Genomic DNA, 8385 nt, shown 5'->3' on the forward strand with positions numbered 1-8385 from the left:
AACAAAAACAAAAACAAAAAAAAACACTTCCATAATCCTTTTAAATGTTAGTCTTGCCTGAGAGAGTCAATGCAGATTTTTATCTGTACTCTGAAAAGCAGGACGCTAAGGAGCCCTGGGGCCAGAGGTCTCCCCTTTGGAGATGCAATCATAGCTAGATAATACCAAATTCCATCATGCCCTGAACTATTTACACAAAAAGAGATGCTGGCATGCCTGGAATTAAAATAGAGTTAACCTAGAGACAACCCTGAAATTTGGGACCCATTTAGATGAAGGCTGCATGCAGTGTACAGGAAATTAAAGGCAAACAACCTCACTTTTTAGCAGAAGACACAAGACTAAACCGCAACACTGCCTGCAAGTATCTACTTGCAAACATTAGGATTCCTGTTCGGCATGAACTGCACACAAAGTGGGTACATTTCCTATGGAGTTTCCAACAAAATCCCTCATTCCTCTCTTTACAGACCCCCTCGACATTTAGTGGGAGAGAGGCAATCTGACTGATGCAGGATCACACATTCATTACTACGTGCCAATCCACCAGAAACCCGAGGCGTGGATCCTCGTATTTGAGGCTCAGGTGTTTGCTTTCAGGTTTCTGACCAAGTTTTCTGATGAACTAAAGATGCGAGCCAATGACACAGCAGTCAACTGTCTAAAGGTATTTTAGTTCCTGGATGATGCAAATACAGTAAGGCGAGCCCACTAACAGTTCCCCGAAGGCAACAAAGCCCAAGGGGAAAAACAAACCACAAATTCAAAGACATTTTGCAATACTAGTATGAACTAGCTACCACAACCCTAGGGCTGTGTAAACCTGTGGGTGGAGCCAGCATAAATTAACTAAACTTAACGTATATGCACTGTACGTTGAAATAGGAGAGCCTACGTCTTCTGCTTCCTGCAGCTATGTTCTTAAATAAGTTTAAGTTTTGAAAAGCACCCTGAACCTGCAAACCAGGTAGGTGGTGGCAGTCATCCCAGGGAAGGCAAATTTACTTTAAATGCCTCCCCACCCGTCTTCCTTCTCCACAAAGAAATATTTATGTGCTCTCAGCCCTGAAGCAGAAAATCCCAATTGGACTGGAACAGCAATAGACTTCTTTCACATCAGCCGTGGTATAAATCCAAGCCCAGGGTGAAGGAGAAGATTTGCCCTAAAGATAATCAGCTCTGCTTCACTCCACAGGAATTTTAATGACATGATAACCTGGCCCTCCAAAGCTATAGTTCCAAAACCATACAGTGGCAATAAGCACTTACTGGTAGTTGACCATTAAAAAAAGTACAACCCGGCACCACACACACCAGCAACTATCACTGATTTAACAGAGCCAAAGTGCAGATTATGCGTTTTACCCTATTGTAGGTAGCACCACAGAGATCATGTTATTTTTAGAAAAAATAAAAGCAAGTTTCAGAAACACGAATAGCTGCACTTTACACAGAATTTACAGGAAAATGTTTCAGAAGAGGCTGTAAAATGAAGTGGGGGTGATTATTATACTCTACTTACTTTTCATACACTGGTATAATCTTTATGAAACCCTGACCAAAGGGCACACTTTTCCTTTAATTTATACAACATGCTATCACTTAAAAGCTGTACAGTCTTCAATTTTAGACTTAGTATATACATACAGTCAAAAGACACTTGCATTATCTACGTGAAAATGACATGCTTTTTCACACTGTCAAGCTCTAAATTTTTTATTACACATTGTTGGCTAAGACACAACGTGAAACAATTATGTTCCCTACAGCCAGCTAAAGTATCTGCTTAATATTCCTTTAATGAGAAGAAGGTTTTAAATGTTTTTATAAAGCAGCGCCTTTCAGGAGTGTATATCTGCAGGTGATTTATTGATATTACTGACCTTTCGGATTCATCAAGATTGCTTCCAGTAGCTATCGTCCCTGCAGTGGAAGCTGCTGTATGGATATTAGTAAAAGCAGCAGCAGCAGCAGCTTCAGTCCCTCCCTCCATGTTGCACGCATACACACACACACACACACGCGCGCGCGCGCGCACACTGCAGAAGCAGCTGGCTAGAGGCACCGAGAGAAGGAGAACACATGAGAAGGCAAAGAGAAAGGGCTAAGAATAAGGTTATTCCCCCCCTTACCACCACCAACCTCCCCTTTCAATGATATGGTACATACAAACAGACTGCTTCCCACCGCAGGCAGGCTCAGAAAGGTCAGCTGTGCGCTGCGCTTCTTGAAACATCGGAGGTTAAAAAAAAAAATCATAAATGAGAAGCACAAAACAGCTTGCAAGACTGGGTTCCCATTCTGTCTTTACTTGCTAATACTGATTCACGTTTTCCCAAGGCTGCTACAGGCATTTCAGCTGTAACCCTTTCCAGGCTGCAATAGGAAGAACATACAGCTTCTGTGCCCTGTATACTTATTATTCTCTGCAGCACCCAAGAAAGGACGTCCTTGCAAGATCTGGACAACCTAAATAAATGTTAATTAACTCCAAAACAAGTAGCAAGCTAGAACTAGAGATAGGGTATAAAATCTGGAGTTTATTCTCAATTCTGCCACAGAAAAAAGTGTGACCTTGGATATATCACATTAATTTCTCTGCAATTCTGCTTCCCCCTTTCTAAAATGGAGATAAGATTCACTTGCCTCTCAGGGGAAATTGCACAACTCATCTTATTTACATTAGCAAACCATTTTGACACCCAAAGATTTAAAAGAGCTGCGCAACAGCGATGTTGTGTTAAATGTAATCAGTTTATGTATTAACCCATAAATTGGGAGTAAACACTAGTGTAATTTAGAACTGTACTTTCAGATCCCCTAAAAATACTGAACTTCAGCCATCGACATGCAGTTAAATACTCCTAGGAGAGCCAGCCTGGTCTAGCAAATATAGTAGAGGACTGGCTCTATCTGGGCTCTAATTCTGGTGTTGCCTTAACTTTTGTGACCACAGTCATCTTAATCTCCTCCAGTGGTACAAAGCGAAGAATGTTTCACACATCTGTAAAAAGTTGAGATTTCTTTGCATTATTACTATTATCTGAGGGCTCCAAGTCAACGCTTCAAGGCACTAATTACATATTTGAACCATAGTATTTTTGAATAGCAATATATATATAAATAACAATCTGCCTAACTAATTTGGTATTCAGTATTTATAAACCTGCAACAGCAAACGTTAGTTAGGATCAGTCCGCCAGATGCTGCACACACACATTAAAAGCATGTTCCCTTCCAAACAAAATGTATAAACTAAGGGCATTTTACCTGGTGAATACCCCAGTAATCTCAGTGGGATTACTCTGAGTATGTGGCTACTCAATATAAACAGTGGTGGAATAAAACAGCCTTAAGAAAGGACTTTACACCGTTGTCAGCTGAGTAGAAGCACTAAAGTGTCATAGGACAGCAAATACCTAGAGATCTATAAATACTAACATCTGAAATGCACCAGAATTAAGATATGAAACAGCTCCCGTCAACCAGAAGATACAACATGGGTGCCTACATACATGCTCCGACGCATTCGAATTAAAATGCTCCAGCATGCCTCACCGTCACGCGCATTCAGCATCCCATGTTTCAAAATAGCAGCGGTGGCGCTTTAACAGCAACTCGTCAAACGAGCTTTAGTTCAAGCTCCCCCACAGCCATTTTGAAACGTGGGGTGCTGAATACACATGACACTGCAAAGTTTTAATTAGAGTGACTGTCTGGGAACTGCTCTCATTAAAATGTCCCTCCTTGCCCTTCCATGGAATACTGAGGCTACATTTTAAATCAGTTATTTAGCACCCAAGAATCTTAAATCACAAGCATGAGTAATTTTATCCACATGAGTGTCTCTGCAAGTCCCCCACATGACAGTTCAGGCCCTTACTTTATAGTTTCTTTGGAGCACTAAATGTATATCCTTCATGAACGGAGGAGTTGCTGCAGTGCTTTCCATAGTTTTGACTACAGAGTGAAATCCCATTGCAATGAACATTATACTCAGTAGTCAACGTCTGCAGGTTCCACATCAATGTTTGCAAAGTATTGTGCAAATTAATAGCAATATAATTCTTTCATAATTCTAATGCTTAAGTACCATCCTGTTCAACGTTTGCTCAGCAGGTTGAGGGAGAATACAAGAAGGTAAACTGGCAAAAGGGAAAAGAATGAAACAGGTTAGACTGGTTCTGTGCCTTGAGAACCTGATTTTTGTTGTGTGTACCTTCCTCCCAGCATCGGGCAAATGCCAATTTACCTTTGTTCACCAAGGCAAGCATGCACAAAACAGGATAGGCTAATTGGGACAAAAGCCGAATAAGAAACTTCTCCAACCACAAAAATGGGAGATTTCAGAAATGCTGCCAAAACCAAGGTCGCTCCAAATTAAAACCCAAGGGTGCTATACATGTTCGCAGACGTGCGGGGCGGGGAGCGTTTTAATTAGAGTGGTTCCTGGAGAGCCATTCTAATTAAAATGCTGCAGTGTATTAAGCCCCAATGCATTTAAAAAAGGCCATGTGATGCTTTAACTAAAGCTGATTTGATGAGCTGTAGTTAAAGCACATTTTTAAATGCACAGGGGCTTATACACATGATGCTGCGGTGATGCCAGAGTGTCAGAACAAAGAGCAGACTTTTCCACTACGTATAAATCAGTAAATGGTTATCAGAGCAGGGACTTGAGCAAACCATTGGATTACTGGCTTCGAAGGTGGGGATGGAGGGGGTGATGGGACTCTCTGGCCTGCAGCCAACCACTCTCTCAATACCTCCCATTGAACTGTTCCCCCTCTCAGAAATTAAGCATTCATTAGAACAGAGAGGGACTGGCTGGAGGGGAAACAGGCATGTAGCAAAAAGTGAAGCAAGTTGCCCAAGGTCATAGAGCAGTCCAAGTGGCCAGGTACACAATCAGGTCGCAAAGGCCATAGCCACTGGACTGCAGTGAGAACCTCTGGTCAACTTTAGCAACTAAGCAAGCAAAAAGTGAGAGGAGCGTCTTCTGTACCTTGCAGTAGCTCCAGAACACCTTTCCTCCAGAAACTGGATTATAGAAGAATTTGGGGGAGGGAAAAGAACCCCCTTTCCAACCGCTCGGCATCCACAAGATCTAGCCCAAACAATAATAAATACAGAGCAAGTGAACAGGTCTGTACTTCATGAAGTGATGACGACTTACAACAACAGTCAACAGGTACCCAAACTTTTATTTACACTTGCTACAGCTCCGTGTTTCTGACACAAGTTAAAATCATCATGGCTATTATTAGTGGAGTTGAAACAGTAGTAATAGTCATGGAAAGTTTTAGCAGACACACCCTTGCATAAACACAGCCAGAGACTTTTGTCTACTAATTTGAGCCTATACGTTGAAAGGAGATGGAAGTGCAAACACGCCCATCTGAGTAGATTGAATACGCTCTAGTACATACAAGATGATACATGAAAGCACAGTAAGGTGAGTCTGACATCACTACTGCCTAACAGGCTGATGCAGAGTTTCACTGTCTCCTTGGGCTCCAATGCCCATCTGCATTTGTTATCTCTTGCTTTGGACCATAAACTCTTTGGGGCACATAGTTCTTTCATCTGTGTTTGTACAGCACATAGCACCATGGGGCCTTGGTCCATGATTAGGAGTCTACATGCTATGATACTATAACCAGTAGTATATATTTTGAAAATAAATCATGCCTAAATAAACAGGATCATGTTTGAGATTACAAAACACCTCTGGGAAAGCTCTTCTTTCAAACTCCACTTCAGAATGGCACTGAATGCAGTCTGACTGTGTCTGCTTATGAAACTAAGCCATACTCCACACTGGCTCAGTTATATCCATCAGAGAAAACTCCTGCCTGTAGTGGGTAATTTTTCTAGCACAGGCAAGGCCTTCCCTTCAGCCAACTCCATTTCACCTCTATTTGTGCTGAAATCATCATGATGATAAAACAATGCTGATTTTTTGTTTAAAGACATTAGGCGGTTAGTTGGCAGATAATTATGACTTTGCCACACCATATTAGACCATACAATTACTAAGTGGAAGTCAAGAGAAAAGATGAGAATCATGTTGTTAACTGTGGGCTCTGACTTACTGTTAAATTAGCAATAGACTGGGAAACAATTCATCTTTTAATCCTTAGGGGGAGAAAGAATCACATTTAAAAACTAATCTCCAATCCAGAGAGCGACACTCATGCCCGAATTCCTGTTTTTCATCTCCCAAGGATGATAATTTGATTTACATATTGATTCAGCTTTCTACTACTTCAATAAACTTGGAGAGAACGTACCAGGCATTCCTATCAGAAACAGAATTCATTCTTAAAAAAAAAAACCTCCTACCATCTTCATGATGAACAGGATTATAAAACTCAAATACCATTTGTCATTTTTACTGATATATCTGCTCTCCTTAGATAATATTCCCGAGTTTAAATAATACTCCATAGTAAAAAGTAAAAATCCAGATGTGATCTGCCAGATTTTAAATTTAACGTCAGAAATTGCTTGAGGTTCTCTCTACAATGAAGGACCAAAAACGATGCAAGACTGCTTTTTGCTTTGCTCTTCACATAATTCTTCATTAAATTAAAAATGGATTGTAATTAATAATGTATGCAGGGCAAGATAATGTAAGATTGCTTTTGATACCAAAAGCAAACCAAATTTAACAAGGAAAAGATCAAAATGTTCAGAATAGATTTAAACAGAAAGTCACACTCTCATATTACACATTTCAATTGCAATTTCAGCTATGCTATAACTTAATGTGCAGGGGAATGATGTCAGGAAAAGCAACTATAAATTGGCCAGCTATCACAGACAAAACAAAAACTACTTAAAGGAAATCTATTTTGTAGTCTGAAACAAAAAAAAAAAAATGTCATTGCTAATTAATAAGAGGCCACCATACGCCTTCTATGCGCACACACTACAGCGTATTTGCCTACAGTCAATATACCAACACAGAACACAATCACTCATGACCTGTTCAGTCTCATGCTACATGGAAAACGATGACAATGACAGGATTTCAGCCCATCTGAGTACAGGGAGAAAATTATGCTTTATCAAACTACCCTGAAATTCTGATTGATAGACCATGTGCCCAACCACCTGGATCCTCGGCTGCGCCAGCCACTCTCTTTGAACAATCTCAGTCAGCCCCACTCTTCACCACACCCCCAGCGTGAAGACAATGAAAATGCTGAGCAAGCTGCAGTGCACAATTTTCAACCCCTTCCAAAAGAGAGTTTGTATTACTGGATCTTCTCCCATCTTGCCATATGCCCAAGGCATTACTCACAATCAAAGGCCTTTGCCACTACCATACACCCCAGCAATTAATCACCTACATAAACCATTTATTCTGCTATGCATTATTAATCCACCACGACAATTATCTTCTCAGTAGATTACTTTATGTAGTCTCCGTCACCACTCTGGTAAGTAAAAGCACTGATGTCTACTATTGCTCCCCAGATTTATTTAAAAGAAAATTAATGTGGCAGTTACAACAGATCTGAAAACAACACAGTAAAAGTAGTTTAAAAAAAAAATCTCATTCCTGAACACCCTGAACCAGGACTTCCTTGACCTGCCTGAAAACAAATTCAATCACAGAGGGTTGACTGACAGGGCCCAGGGAAGCTTCCCATCACCCTTGTGATCTGGGGCCTGGTCTCACATAATGCAGGGCAGTTGAGGGTATTCTTTATACAAGATCAAAAGATTCACCATCTAGTTGGTGACAGATGCATCTCCACAAGCAGGCAAAGTGAGTTCTGGGACACACACTGCATCCATAACCAGCCAACAAGTTTAGCCCTTCAGCCAGGGAGCATGTGCTTGCGTCAGCTATAACAGCTGCACTTCTGAAGGCACTGCACTTGCTTAAGACACAAAGGCTTTTTTTCAGGGCAATAAGTCTAAGCAGCATCCCGATGCAAAGATGTCCATGGGTGTGTCCAGACACACGTGGACTTTCGCTTTTCCAGGGACAAGTACCAGCGGTGCACCTTGCAACACCGCTTCTTGTGCCTGGGGAACGCCTGTGCCATGCACACTTTGGTGGCATAGGGGAGGCTGGGGCCAGCACTGTGCTGGTCCCAGCTCCCTTACCTGGGGTCCTGGAGGCCTCCCAGGGCTGCAGCCGCCCATGGTGATCCTGCCGGGTAAAGCCAGGCCGGCAGCTGCAGCACAAGTCTGAGCAGCCTGGCTCCACTTTTTAGCAGCTCATGCTGCCCAAGTGTGCGCTGCTTCAGGGGGTTTTTCCATGGGTTTTTTTTGACCACTGGATATAAAAAAAAAACCCACGGGGGGGGGGGGGGAGGGGGAGGGCCATCGCGGGGGACGCGCCCCTGTAGGGGAGAGAAACCCCCG

General features: G+C 42.0%; 1 protein-coding gene across 4 annotated transcripts in view; it reads right to left on the bottom strand.

Annotated features, from left to right (window-relative positions):
- ARHGAP32 (Rho GTPase activating protein 32) overlaps positions 1–8385 on the bottom strand; it is a 597177-nt gene that overhangs the window by 416997 nt on the left and 171795 nt on the right. Inside the window, exon 1 of one of the 4 annotated variants that reach the window (XM_019509223.1) lies at positions 1884–1976. The exons of the other annotated variants lie outside the window; for them this stretch is intronic. The gene's annotated coding sequence lies outside the window, so the exon portion shown is untranslated. Of the gene's footprint in view, positions 1–1883; positions 1977–8385 lie in introns of those variants that run through there. 4 annotated transcript variants of the gene reach the window in all.

The sequence above is a fragment of the Gavialis gangeticus genome, unplaced genomic scaffold (assembly GCF_001723915.1).
Source record: "Gavialis gangeticus isolate Ggan-Ray unplaced genomic scaffold, GavGan_comp1, whole genome shotgun sequence".
Taxonomy (NCBI): Eukaryota; Metazoa; Chordata; order Crocodylia; family Gavialidae; genus Gavialis; species Gavialis gangeticus.